This window comes from Paramisgurnus dabryanus, chromosome 8, assembly GCF_030506205.2.
Source record: "Paramisgurnus dabryanus chromosome 8, PD_genome_1.1, whole genome shotgun sequence".
Taxonomy (NCBI): Eukaryota; Metazoa; Chordata; class Actinopteri; order Cypriniformes; family Cobitidae; genus Paramisgurnus; species Paramisgurnus dabryanus.
In genome coordinates, this window is record NC_133344.1 from 5,817,416 (window position 1) to 5,833,148 (window position 15,733).

Sequence of the window (15,733 nt, forward strand, 5' to 3'; positions counted from 1 at the left end):
TTATTCTAAGAAACTCAAGGATGAAAATCTAATTGGACAACAATGTGATGTAGTAATTAACTAAGTATGAAGAGTTTGGTTTTAGAACACAATAAATACATTTTGACCAATTTCGGTAAAAACGTGTTTTCTATACCAAGAAAGTGCAAAAATGAAAACCACTATTTTCTTTTACAAACTTTCACATAGCATCTTTAGGTTATAATAACATACAAACATACATAATTCAAATCTATAATTTGATTTTCAAAGATTTATTATAAAAACTGATTATTTTTTCCGCAAAATGCAATAAATCCAAGGTTTTTTTCAAAATGCTATAAATCTATTGAGTCAATGTATAAATGTACATTCATCTTTGCCATATTATATTCATTTAGTTGACTAGTTGTATACACTGATTAAAAATAAACATTAATGGCATTAATTGAAACACTTTGTCATATTAAGAACACTGTCATTGATGCTGATATCCTAGGGACGTCATTGCTAAACTTTTTTGACAGCGATCAACTGTTAAATGTTTTGTTCCTGCTCGATTTTCGTTGACTTCCCTGGGGTCAATGTGTTAGCATGACAGTAGCTTGATGCTGTCCTGTGAGAACCAGCAAGCTTTCTGACCCATTAGTTCTGCTCTCCTCACACTGTGGCAGGCTCTGCAGGCACAATGGACTCTCACTGACCATTTTCATCACAGCTATATTCTGGACCTACATTGTGTATTGCCTAATAAAAGTGACAGACTTTTTGCACTTAATAAATAATATAAATTCAGTTTAATAATTTGTAAATAAAAAATTTAAAAAGCCATTTAAGTACACACCTTGTAAGTGTCACATTTCTTACAGTATATACTATCTGACATAATTAATACAAGCCAAAGTCAGTGATCTAGATTCCAATAACACTAAGTTATATTGCAACCATACAAAAAACACAAACAGAGCCTAAATCTAAAAAAAATAAACATTACATGTTACAAAAATCCATTTATGCTTCACATAAATCTGGCATAAATAACTAAAAATAGCAATCATAACAGCATTGGTTAATCGGTTTATTGATACTGGGCTGTATACACGACTGTGTAAGTCGATTGCCTTCAAAAAGTTTGCCATTGTACTCGAACCAAAGTTCAAAACCATTGGAGACAACAGCCTTTGGGCTAAGATGAATGCGGCAAAGCAGAAATTAAAAGAGTTAAGGATGCGAGAAAGTTGACCCTATGTGTAGATGGTTGGAGCAAGAGAGGATTAACATCATCTTTTATGGATGTGTCAACCCCGGAGGCCAGGTTCACCATGCCCTGCTTAACCTGCACCACTTTGAGCACCCTCACACAGTGGAGTCCATTACTCGCTTCATTGATCAGACATTAGATGCATGGGGAACTTGAGAGCTAAGAACTTAAGCTGTCAGAAGATGGGGAGAACAAATTCCAGAGAATGCCATGCCTAGCCCACACACTTCAGCTCACACTTAAAGATGCCATGAAGCACACAAGTGTTCAATCAGTCATAACAAAAGCAGGAAAACTAGTACACAGTGCAAGGAAATCATCAGCAGCTATTGAAGACTTTAATTAAAAGATGTGGCAAAAACTCTGGTCCTGGATACAGCACTTTTGATATGCTGAGAAGACTGCTGGAGACCAGAACAGAGCTAAACCAACTACCTGAGAATTTTGGCATGGACACCCTTCTCCAGTGTTGTGTTTATAACATGTTAAATTTGGTTCATTTTGCAATTCGGCACAACGTTACTTTTGGTTAGATTTAACAGCGACACTGCCATCTGCGCGCTTGCGCAATATTCACAAGGTCCACACATGTGACAGAGGCTGGTGGCAGTCTGCAAAGAAATCGTGGCAAGCGAGAAGCAGCCGACGCTAACTTTTGTGCGATAGAGGTATTTCCACTACTTCAAACTCGTTGAAACTAAGGGGAGGAATGTAAGTGTAAGGTGTACACTGTGTCTTGGTGAGAAACTTTTGTCCACTGCCCTTAACTCGAATGCCAACCTCACCAAGCATTTGAAAGGAAAACATGCTAACATGAAGCTTGTAGCTTAAGATCCCTGTTGGGGAAATGATGATATGTTGAGTTCAACCCCAAATAAGCAGCTAAAACTTCCTGTTCACCACCAGGAGGTAACTAAACAAGAGTTGAACAAACTTGTCGCTTCGTTCATTATCCTTGAAATGTTGCCCATCAATTCGGTCGAGTCTCCCGCGTTCAGAAAGATACTTAGCAAAATACCAATAACAGGAGACAGGCGCCCATGTTCAGATCATAAACTTTAACTGGACAAATGTTATCTAAAAATGGAGATTAAATTAAAGAAATTAAATCACTGCGGAAATATGGAGTAGCCATAACCGAAGCTTTCCGGGAATTACTGTGCACTGGATCAATCCACGCAACTTGAATGTAAGAAAGCTTCCATCACATGCAAAAGAATAAAGGGCAGGCATTCATATGATGTTATAGGCTTTGAAATGGAACAGATTCACTCAGCGTTTGGCCTTTCACATAAGATCACCGCCACCGTTACAGACAACGGGTCAAATTTTGTTAAAGCTTTTAAAATGTATGCTCCCCCTGAGCCTGAAGAGGAGGAAGAGGATGAAGAGCAAGTTGAGCAAGGTGTAGTTTTCACAGATGTGGAGGGGTTGCTTGGGGCCACAGAAGGACAGTTTTCTCTCCCCCCGCATTATAGGTGCGCCGCGTAGCTCACCGAAGCTCAGCACTGGATAGCCAAATAAACATAGCCTGGTGAGACAATGACTTTCCTTCATCGAGGTAAACGTTTCTCCCCTGATGCCAGACGTACGTCTAGGAGTGACAAAATTATGGTAGGACTGTGCAAACAAAGTATCTGTTATGTCTCCGGTCTGATCGCTCTGACTTCTGTTGTCTTTTGTGCTCTTCGTTCTGTTCTGTTGTGTACGTGGCTTTGTTTTGACAGCTCGCCGCATGCTCAGTGTCTACGTGTTCTCACCACTCCCTCTCGTTTTCCCATTCATTACAATCGCACCTGTTCCCTCTTTTCTCCTAATTGTTCCCCTTCTTATATCCTGCACCTTGTGCATCTAAAGAAAGTCCTGAGCCAGGCATCTGTGCAAATGCTCACGTCTTATGTGCAGAGATCGCTGTCCTGCTGGTAAAGGACGTGATCGAACTGGTCCTCTAGCCCTTTTTTCAGCCCTTACTTCATTGAACCTATGAAAGGCATTGGGTTACGACAGTGGGGAACCTTCAGGGCCTTCTACGCCTTCAGAGAAGGCCTAAAAAATTTATAAAAAGATTTTTTATAATAATAATACAAATAAATAATATAGTATTCAATAAAAATATGTTTTTACATTTTAAAATTTTTATTTAATTCAATTTAATACAATACATATAATATATTTTCTCTCATCTATGTTCTAACGTTAAGCTTACTGTCAGGTTCATGTCATGAAAACATCTAATCCAATCAGAATTTATTAAGGCCCGGTTATCTGGCTCTTTCATTGGTTAGGACTTCATGAATCCCAGGGAAGGCCAAGCAATGTGTTTTGGTGTGGAGAGTGACGGGCAAATCAACCAATCACGTTTTGATTTCAAGGGGGCGGGTAAAAAACAAAACATTGTAAGCCTTCATGAAGTCCTAAGCATGCAACAAACTGGATGCGAGCAGCCGTTGAACACCAAAGACGAAGATCATAGACCGTTAATATTAATACAGTCTAATGCCCCGAATCTCTGCGGTGAGAGTGGTTGAGGTAAATGGCGGAAAACGTGATTGACGTTGTGGTTAGCTTGATAGGGCTGAAGTAAAAACGAAATAACTTAAGCGCGTACTCGTGAAGAGCACAGCCGGGAGAATCGCGAACACGAGAAAAATAATGGGTTTAATTATACTTTTACTTCCTGACAGTTTCACTTGTTACGTGAGGATAGTAATGACTGACAGACGACGCCGAATTACATACAATATAATTTCCTAACTAAATCTGAGAGAATGCGAAAACATTCAAATATTTTTTTCCCCGCTATACCCGATGGGCAGGGCGGAGATACATTTTGGTAGCCCTCGAGGCTCGGGCTAGAGATTTTGCGAGCCCTGGATATCTTATAACAACAGTTATAAACCACAAGGAGGTGCACTGAGAACGCAAGGTGCTATATTTCCCCTTATGAAAAAGACTAACAAGGTATCCTACAGCTAAATATATATTTCCAAAAAATAAAAAGTAAAATAAAGGGGCTGGATTTAAGTTATTACTTAAAAAAATCTTTACGATAGAGTTTTCATTTGTATATTTATGAGGCAACCATAATGTAATAGAAAGAATGACACCTTGAGTGTCCTCCACGGTTGTCTCTATCAGCCTGTAGGCTCTTTTCTGTGTGGAGAAGTCGGGTCCGAATTGGCGCGAAATTCAAAATGTGACGTCATGCGCGTGCTCGTCTACCTGGACGTTCCATATAGACGCACGGCAGTCATTAGTAAACAGCGGCAATCGCTAGCATGTTTCAAATGGACTCTGTAGACTGAAAGAAGCGACCAACTTCCAGCACAATCCAGACACTCACGGAAACTCCTTGTAAGTTTAAAAAAAATCCTTATCTAGTGCGGCCAAAATAGTGCATGACCAACTTCGGGGAAAAGACAAGAGTAAACATCGGATTGGTTACAGGGCATCTGTAATATATTATGTTATTGTTTTTGTGGTGTAATGCTAACGATAGCATTTATTTTGTGGTGTAATGCTAACGATAGCATGTAGCACAGGACCGTTTCAAAAGTTACTTTCTTATATGAATTATCTTTATTCAGAGCACGAGTGCATTAAGATTGTGAGTGTCAGGAGTGTGTTTTACAGTGTCGTGTTACAAAACGTTTAGAAGTAGACTTCTGTTGAAAATATAAAGTAGCACTGCAACATTTTGCTAAAATATGGTCTGTCAAACAATAACCTTACAGTACTGTAACTTTTCTTACATTTGTAAACATGCTGGTGAATCTCAATGAGCTGTCTGTGGTTGCTACGGCAACTCTGGTTGTTGTGGTCGTAGTCGTACGAGTGTGCCCACCGAGAACGAGCATGAGACTGGCTGCAGTTTCTATAACGGCCACTGGTGTCAGTAACGGTTAGAAATTTCTCAACTTATGGAGAGCACCTTTAAAGAACATAATTTAAGCTTGTTAAATGCAAATTTACAGAGCCCCTGTCATTACAGAGCAGCAGAGTCTGTATTTGTGTTTATCAGTTAGATTAAAGTAATTTTAAACTTTAAAACTGCATTTAAAGGCAGACAATGCCCATTCTGTAATTTAACTTTGCGTGCTCAGAATTTTTACACGTTCACTGTATGATTTAACGAAATACGAATAGCCTAGTATTATGGATGGAGAGGCATTTGCACTTCATTGCATATTTTAAAAGGCCCAGCTGAAGTACCCACGGTTCGCCACTGGGTTACGACTGTTCCTGGATCTGTGCACATTGACAAGGCTCAAAAAAATTTTGATCCAAAAAGTTATCTTTGTGACCTTAAAATATATTTGGGAGCATTTGTGTGACTGCCCATTTTCATGTGGTGCGACTTAATTTAGATTGTGTGCTGCTTGCTGTCCCAGGTTCAGTGTTCTCTCCAACATCACATAACCAATCAAATTTCACCATTAAGTTCAAGCATTTAATGAAGACCACAGATTGACTTATATGAGCGTCAGTCATTTCTTTTTGCCGTGCTACGTTGGTACCATGGCTGGACTGGTAATCTGGCATACCGGGCATGGTGGGCCGACGTCCTTGGGGGCCGGTGAATATAATATGATTTTTATTTTTTATTTTGTCTGACCAGCCCATAACACTCTTACATCGCACAATGCAGCTCGTTGCTTTCTTTCATTGTTTTTTTTTGTTTTTTTTTTAACGTAATTCATTAATGGCGCTTTAGAGGCGCGGTGGCAATGAACTGCATTTTTCCAAAAAAGTTAGCGTAAGATGTTTTTTTTTTTCGGACAGACCGGCCCAGAAGACACCTAATCAGCAGCCCATTGGTTGTTTATTATTTGACATTTGGCTAGCCCAATCACAACTTTTAGGGCATTTTTTGAGGGCATCCTTATTGAGGTATTAAGCCACGCCCCTAGCAACCAAATATGAACACCCTAGCAACATAATAAACAAAGCCTTATATCTCTGGATCTGAACATCATAGAGACATGGGGGTTGGGTATTTGGGTCATGTTAGCGTCATGCTAGCTCCATGCTATGTCATACTAGCTTCATGCTAGTTTCATGCTAGCTTTATGCTAATTTCATGATAAATCTTGCTAACTTCATGCTAAATCATGCTAACTTCATGTTAAATCTTGTTAGCTGCACACTAAATAGTGCTAGCTTCATGCTAATCATGCTAGCATCATGCTAATCATGCTAGCATCAGGATAATCATGTTAACTTCACGTTAAATCATGTTAGCTTCATGTTAATCATGCTAACCTATGCTTACTTCATGCTAATTATGCTAGCCTCATGCTAGCTTCATGCTAGCTTCATGCTAACATCATGCTAGCTTCATGCTAATCGTGCTAGAATCATGCTAGCTTCGTGTTAATCATGCTAGTATCATGCTAGCTTCGTGCTAATCATGCTAGCATCATGCTAGCTTCATGCTAATCATGCTAGCATCATGCTAGCTTCATGCTAATCATGCTAGCTTCATGCTAATCCTGCTAACTTCATGCTAGCTTCATGCTAATCATGCTAGCTTCATGCTAATCATGCTAGCTTCATGCTAATCATGCTAGCTTCGTGCTAATCATATTAATGTTAGCTAATCATGCTAACATTATGCTAGCTTCATGCTAATCATGCTAGCATCATGCTAGCTTCATGCTAATCATGCTAACTTCATGCTAGCTTCATGCTAATCATGCTAGCTTCATGCTAATCATGCTAGCTTCGTGCTAATCATGTTAGCATCATGCTAGCTTCATGCTTATCATGCTAACATCATGTTAGCTTCATGCGAATCATGCTAGCATCATAGTAGCTTCATGCTAATCATGCTAGCACCATGCTAGCTTCATGCTAATCATGCTAGCATCATGCTAGCTTAATGCTAATCATGCTAGCATCATGCTAGCTTCATGCTAATCATGCTAGCATCATGCTAGCTTCATGCTAATCATGCTAACATCATGCTAGCTTCATGCTAATCATGCTAACATCATGCTAGCTTCATGCTAATTATGTTCTTACACAGTCTGTCAGCCTCCTTAAATGTGGTAAGCCACAAGTTTCTACAAGTTTCTCACTCGCAGCTATGACCCATCAAAGTTTGTCTCAATGTTAAGTCAATGGAAATTTTGGGGTGTTCGAGCCCCCCGTTTAGGAATTCGGAAGGTCCCATCAGTTAGAAAAGATATAGCACACTAAGTCAGACCAGTCTGAAGGTCCGTGGAAAATTTGGTGCATGTAGCTTGAAAGCTCTAGGACGAGTTAGTGTCGAAAATTTAGTCTCAGAAGAAAGCGGAATATAATAATAACTAGATATTAAAGTTTGAAGACAAACTTTATGTTGGCTTGAAAAAGCGTAGCTTGAACGTTTAAAACGGTTTGACAGAAGTTTAGTTTAGTAGGCTATCTGGCTGTTAGAATGTTTAAGTATGAAGGTAGCATGATTAGCATGAAGTTAGCCTGATGTTAGCATGATTAACATGAAGCTAACATGATGCTAGCATGATTAGCATGAAGCTAGCATGAAGCTAGCATGATGCTAGCATGATTAGCATGAAGCTAGCATGATGTTAGCATGATTAGCATGAAGCTAGCATGATGCTAGCATGATTAGCATGATGCTAGCATGAAGCTAGCATGATGCTAGCATGATTAGCATGAAGCTAGCATGATGCTAACATGATTAGCATGAAGCTAGCATGATGTTAGCATGATTAGCATGAAGCTAGCATGATGCTAGCATGATTAGCATGATGTTAGCATGATTAGCATGAAGCTAGCATGATGCTAGCATGATTAGCATGAAGCTAGCATGATGTTAGCATGAAGCTAGCATAATGCTAGCATGATTAGCATGAAGCTAGCATGATGTTAGCATGATTAGCATGAAGCTAGCATGATGCTAGCATGATTAGCATGAAGCTAGCATGATGCTAGCATGATTAGCATGAAGCTAGCATGATGTTAGCATGATTAGCATGAAGTTAGCATGAAGCTAGCATGATGTTAGCATGATTAGCATGAAGCTAGCATGATGCTAGCATGATTAGCATGAAGCTAGCATGATGTTAGCATGATTAGCATGAAGCTAGCATGATGCTACCATGATTAGCATGATGCTAGCATGAAGCTAGCATGATGCTAGCATGATTAGCATGAAGCTAGCATGATGCTAGCATGATCAGCATGAAGCTAGCATGATGCTAACATGATTAGCATGAAGCTAGCATGATGCTAGCATGATTAGCATGAAGCTAGCATGATGCTAGCATGATTAGCATGAAGCTAGCATGATGTTAGCATGATTAGCATGAAGCTAGCATGATGTTAGCATGATCAGCATGAAGCTAGCATGATGTTAACATGATTAGCATGAAGCTAGCATGATGCTAGCATGATTAGCATGAAGCTAGCATGATGCTAGCATGATTAGCATGAAGCTAGCATGATGTTAGCATGATTAGCATGAAGCTAGCATGATGTTAGCATGATTAGCATGAAGCTAGCATGATGCTAGCATGATTAGCATGAAGCTAGCATGATGCTAGCATGATTAGCATGAAGCTAGCATGATGTTAGCATGATTAGCATGAAGCTAGCATGATGTTAGCATGATCAGCATGAAGCTAGCATGATGTTAACATGATCAGCATGAAGCTAGCATGATGCTAGCATGAAGCTAGCATGATGCTAGCATGATTAGCATGAAGCTAGCATGATGCTAGCATGTTAACATAATGCTAGCTTCATGCTTCTTCATTTTAGCATTGTGCTAGCTTCATGCTAATTCATGTTAACATAATGCTAGCTTCATGCTTCTTCATTTTAGCATCATGCTAACTTCATGCTAATTCATGTTAGCTTCATGCTAATTCATGTTAGCAAAATGGTAGCTTTATGCTAATTCATGCTAGCTTCATGCTAATTCATGTTAGCATCATGCTAGCTTCATGCTAATTCATGTTAGCATCATGCTAGCTTCATGCTAATCATGTTAGCTTCATGTTAATCATGCTAGCTTCATGTTAGCATCATGCTAATCATGCTAGCTTCATGTTAATCATGTTAGCTTCATGCTAATCATTCTAGCTTCATGCTAGCTTCATGCTAATCATGCTAGCATCATGCTAGCTTCATGCTAATCATGTTAGCTTCATGCTAATCATTCTAGCTTCATGCTAGCTTCATGCTAATCATGCTAGCATCATGCTAGCTTCATGCTAATCATGCTAGCATCATGCTAGCTTCATGCTAATCATGCTAGCATCATGCTAGCTTCATGCTAATCATGTTAGCTTCATGCTAATCATGCTAGCATCATGCTAGCTTCATGCTAATCATGCTAGCATCATGCTAGCTTCATGCTAATCATGCTAACATCATGCTAGCTTCATGCTAATCATGCTAGCTTTATGCTAATCATGCTAGCATCATGCTAGCTTCATGCTAATCATGCTAGCTTCATGCTAATCATGCTACCATCCTTCACGTGGCTGGTGATGACGCCATAAAGGTATTTAATACCATGGAATTTGATGATGATGCTGAGGATGATTTAAAAGTGCTCAAAGACACGTTTAAAGAGTACTGTGAGCCGAGGAAGAATGCTACATATCTAAGGCATATGTTTTTCACGAGATCACAGGGTTTGAACGAGACAATTGATGCATACGTGACAGATTTGAAAAATAAAGCAAAGGACTGTGCGTTTGGACAATTAACTGAGGAGCTGATTAAAGATCGAATTGTCTGTGGCGTTAATAATGACACTGTGAGAGCTAGGCTTCTCAGGGAAACTGATTTGGACCTAGAAAAGGCTGTGAATATCTGTCGTCCTAACGAAGTAACACAAAGCCACATGAAAGTGTTGCAAGAAGAAGCAGAAGTAGGTGTGAATAAAATTACGAGAACAAAATCAACTGTCAGACAAGCTAAAGTTAAGCAGAAAGGAAAAGATGAAGACGAATGCACAAGATGTGGATATACACATGAGCCAAGGAAGTGCCCAGCATATGGTAAAATATGTATTGAGTGCTCACGGAAGAACCATTTTAGCCGCATGAGCAAAACGCCAAAACACAAAGGCAAGTCTAGAAAGTTTGAGAAGAATGTTCACGACATAGGACAAGGAGAAATGTTTATGGGTACAATTGAGGTTAGACAACAAGAACAAACCGCTATGAAACAGAAGGTACAAATGAATACTGTCTATACAGCTGGAAATGAGAAATGGACTCAAGAATTCAAAATAAATAACTCTGTACTTACCTCTAAGCTAGACACAGGAGCTGAGTGTAACGTGTTGTCGTATAAAGACTTTGAAAAAATCACTAATAAGGACACGCCGTTGATGAAGTCAAACTGCATGTTAGTTACTTATTCTGGCCACACGATGGAGCCAAAGGGTAAGGCCATGCTTAAATGTGGGTACAAAGAGAATGAGTTTGGGCTAGAATTCCAAATAGTAAATGAAAACTCACCAGCTGTCCTAGGCAGAGAAGCATGCTCAAAATTAGGACTGATTAAAAGAGTTTATAAAGTAGAGAATACGGATCACAGTGACATACTGAGTGAATACAAAGATGTGTTTTCTGGATTAGGATGTGTATCAGGACTGCACCATAAACAGCTGAATCCAGATGTTGCTCCAGTTATACATGCACCACGGAAAATACCTGTAGCACTAAAGGAAAGGGTAAAAGTGGAACTCAAAAGGATGGAGGATCTTGGAGTTATCGTTAAGCAAACCGAGCCCACTGATTGGGTAAACAGTATGGTGACTGTGGTTAAGCCTAAGAAGCTGAGGATTTGCATTGATCCACAAGATCTTAATAAAGCTATAAAGAGAGAACACTACCCATTACGCACAATTGAAGAAATAGTATCTGAAATGCCAAATGCCAAAGTATTTTCAGTGCTTGATGCTAATCATGGATTTTGGCAAGTTCAACTGGATAAAGAGAGCTCCAAACTACTGTATGTACTTTTAATACTCCTTTTGGGAGATATCGTTTTTTAAGACTTCCATTTGGCATCGTATCAGCTCCAGAAGTGTTCCAAAAATGCATTGCACAAAGACTAGAAGACTTGGAAGGAGTTGTGAACATAGTGGATGACATTCTGGTGTGGGGTGAGGACGTGGAACAGCATGACAGGAGACTAAGACAACTGCTAGACAGAATAAGAAGCATTAATTTAAAGCTGAACAAAGATAAATGCAAGATCAGGATGACTGAAGTCAGCTATGTTGGACATATTCTGACTGCAGATGGGTTAAAGCCAGATCCAGAGAAAGTCCGAGCAATACAGAACATGCCAGAGCCAGTGGACAAGGCTGCACTGATGAGGTTCTTAGGCCTGCTACAGTATCTGGCTAAGTTTGATCCACATCTATCAGACATCAGTGCTCCTCTAAGGAAACTTCTTGAAAATGATGTAAATTGGCATTGGGAATCAGAGCAACAGAAGAGCTTTGATAGGTTGAAATTAGGCCTGGGAGCAGTGTTACTGCAAGAAGGACATCCAGTGGCATACGGTTCAAGGTCACTTACTGAGTGTCAAAAACGATATGCACAAATAGAGAAAGAGCTCTTGGCAATTGTGTACGGCTGTGAAAAATTTCATCAGTACATCTATGGTAAGGCAGTTCGAGTGGAGACTGATCATAAACCCTTGGAAACAGTGTTTAAAAAGACTCTCCACAAAACTCCTCCTAGACTTCAGCGAATGCTGATGAGATTGCAGCTTTATGATTTGCGTGTCAGCTTTAAGCCTGGTAAAGAGTTATATATAGCAGACACAATGAGCCGAGCATATTTGAAAGAACAAACTGAGTCACTCCTAGAAGATGAGTTGCAAGTACTTTCTTTAGCAGTATTTTTGCCAATCTCAAAAGAGAAGCTGCATACTTTCAAAACTGCAACAGCAGCAGATGAAGAGTTAAAGATTGTTATGGAATTAGTTCAGTCAGGATGGCCTGCTGACATAAGAAAAGTTTCAGCAAAAATAAAAAAATACTATACGTTCAGAGAAGAACTTACCTGTTCCGATGGCTTACTCTTTAAGAACTGGCGACTTGTAGTCCCACAAAGTTTGAGAGCTGATATGCTGGCAAGAGTTCATAAATCTCTTCTAGGTGTGGTTAAATGGAAGGAAAGGGCAAGAGATGTCATGTTCTGGCCAAGCATGGCAAGCCAAATTGAAGATTTAGTGTTGAAGTGTCCTATCTGTAATACTTTTAGACGTAGTAACGCCAAAGAGCCACTCATCTGCCATGACATTCCAGACAGAGCATGGGCGAAAGTGGGAGTAGATTTGTTTCACTTTAACCAAGGTGAATATTTACTGTGTGTGGATTACTTTTCAAAATTTCCAGAGATTGTTAAACTCACACAATCAACAAGCAAGTATGTTGTGACTGCTCTCAAATCCGTCTTTGCGAGACATGGAATTCCAGATGAAGTGGTGTCGGACAATGGTCCTCAATTCTCAAGTGGAGAATTTAGAGCGTTTGCAGAAAATTGGGAGTTTGTACATTCCACATCTAGTCCTGGATTTCCGCAGTCGAATGGACAAAGTGAGCGAACAATTCAGACAGTAAAGAACCTGTTAAAAAAAGCACAGGAAAGTCAGAGAGATCCTTATATTGCTTTATTAGAATACAGAAATACACCTTTAGATGGTGTGAAATTGTCTCCGGCACAATTGCTTATGGGTCGAAGATTGAAAACAAAACTGCCTACATCAGCACACCTGTTGAAACCACAACTTCATGGCAATGTGCATAAGAGCATCAAAAGCAGGCACCTAAAGCAAAACATTATTTTGATAGTGGAGCAAAACAGTTACCATTTCTAGCAGATGGAGAGAATGTGAGAGTAAAAGTAAAAATACCTGGCAACCAGCAGTTGTGCTGAGGAGTCATGAAAAACCTAGATCATATGTGATTCAAACGCCTGATGGAAACATCTTCAGGAGAAACAGACGGTGTTTGCTAAAAACTGGAGAAATGACTCCACTCTCTCTAGATCTGGATGACTTTCCTACAGTAGACAGTGAATCTGCAGAAAGTGAAATTCCATTGCAATCACCTGTACGGTCACCTAGGAAAAGTCCTCTAACACCAACTGGACTTAATGAAGGACAATTTAAGAGATCACAATGTGGCAGACTGATAAAACCACCTAAATTCTTTTCGCCATAACACATTGTGGATAGATGTATAAAGAGTGTCTTTATTGTTTGTTTGATTATACCTTCAATACAGATTTAAGTTATAGTCTTATTTTGAGAGTACTTTTGTGTGGAAAGTCAGCAAAGTGCAATTTGTGATATCTACAGTTAAACCATAGTAATATGTTTGTTATCCTGCTTGGTAAGTTATGCATTTAAAGGGGGAGATGTGATGTATAGTAATGTGTGTAAATACTCCTTACCTGTTGGAGGTGCTGTAGTTGAGTCGCACCTGAGCTGTAACTAACCGAGTAAGAACTTGAAGTAAACGCTAGTGTCAGTTTGATCTAAGTCTCTGTGATTTATTGTTATCACGCATCATATATTACAACCATTATACAAGAAATCCTGATTCGGGCATCAGGGCATAAAATAGGATGAAAGGAAAAGATATACAAAGTTAATGTTGGTTATTAAAAATACTGTGGTTTGGTAAAAGGTGTTCCAAAAAAAGTGATCAAAATATTCTGCACACACTGTAATGGGACTCGTGGCTCAGCTCGAGGAAATCCAAGTCTTCTGGTCTTCGATAAAAAGGTTTCCAACACATTTTCATAATGTTGTAATAAAATGTTTAAAGGACAAGTTCGGTATTTTAGACTTAAAGCCCTGTTTTCAGATTGTTTATGGTGAAATAGAATGGTTTTGACTGAAATTTTGACATTTGCAACTGCCCTGAGAATTTTCGCGTGTTTGTGTTTCAGCTCAGACCTCTACAATGGGTTAAATGGTGCACTGGAACAATCCTTCCTAAAATGCATTAAACTTTCGTTTACAAAGACGTGAAACTCACCGAGTGGTCAGGGGTGTTCACTGGTATGCTCACACAAAAATCACTGCAAAAGATGCATTCCAACAGGTTTTATCGTAGTTTTTACCAACTCCATATTGTATTAGATGTTTTACCAACTCTTGTATTACATGTCCTGTGAGGTACGGTATTACTCCGCGCCGGGAACTTTGTTTCTATTCTTGCAATTGGCAAAGGCGGATTAGCGCCACCACCTGGGCTGGAGTGTCTATTATTCAAGCTCTAAGCGGAAGAATGTACGGATGCGAGCCGTTTGGAAAAATAGGTCCACAAGTTAACAACGAATGCTAAAACAGCTGTTGGAAAGCATCTTTTGCAGCGATTTTTGTGTGAGCATATCAGTGAACACCCCTGACCACTCTGTGAGTTTCACGTCTTTGTAAACGAAAGTTGTGAGATGAAACACAATCACGCGAAAATTCTCAGGGCAGCCGCAAATGTCGAAATTTCAGTCAAAACCATTCTATTTCACCATAAACAATATGAAAACAGGGCTTTAAGTCTAAAATACCGAACTTGTCCTTTAATCTGTTAAGCGTCACCGTCCCGTATACGGGACACCTAACTTTACGTCAATATTGTTCAGGTAAATGTTAATCTATCACTACAAACTATATATTGTTGGAAAGGTCTAAGCCTCTAGAATAGACATTTTAACAGTGTTTTATAAAATAAATTATGTAGGGAGAGTAATTGATTCATTTATGAAGAGAGTGCGCCTCAAAACATTTTTATCCTGCTAAATGTCACTGTTTCGCCAGCGGGGCGCCTACGTTTACTTCAGTGTTTTCCATGTGAATTCTTATCCAATCCTGACAAACTATATATCATTTGAAAGCTCTAAGGGTGTAGTTTCGATTTATCATCAGAATTTTGGGAAAGAAATGACATGGTGAGAGCCATTTTCTAAAATGCCACAGGTCCACATTCTGTAACTTTGTTAGGAGATAGCGATTGGGCAGAAGTCAGACTTTTTTCCAGTCAAAATACCCGAAATCAATTTTATCCACAGTTTAAACACTACATTGACGTCACAGCCAGCAGTGATTTTCAGCAAGACTGGATGAGGTGAGGCACCTGAGCGCCTGCTGATTATCTGGAGCTTCCATCTCCAAATACTTCAGGAATGTAAAAACATACATTCTTGACTGAAATGCTTTCAAAACTTTGAATTGTGGTGGCACAATAACAGTAATATTTCCTAAATCCATCTGATCAGCGCTCACGACCTGTATATCAACCTAAAATGGTTCAACAGCTCATTTGTATTACGTTGGATTTATTCAGTATTCGCTTCAATCGCAGGTACACAATAAGAATAGATAAATCCTTCACAAAATCAATAAGTAGTTTTTATTCCAGTATTTTTTTAAGTAATTTTAACACAAAAAATTACCAAAACACATTAAATAAATTGTATTTAATAAAGTTCCCTGCTGAAAAAAAAC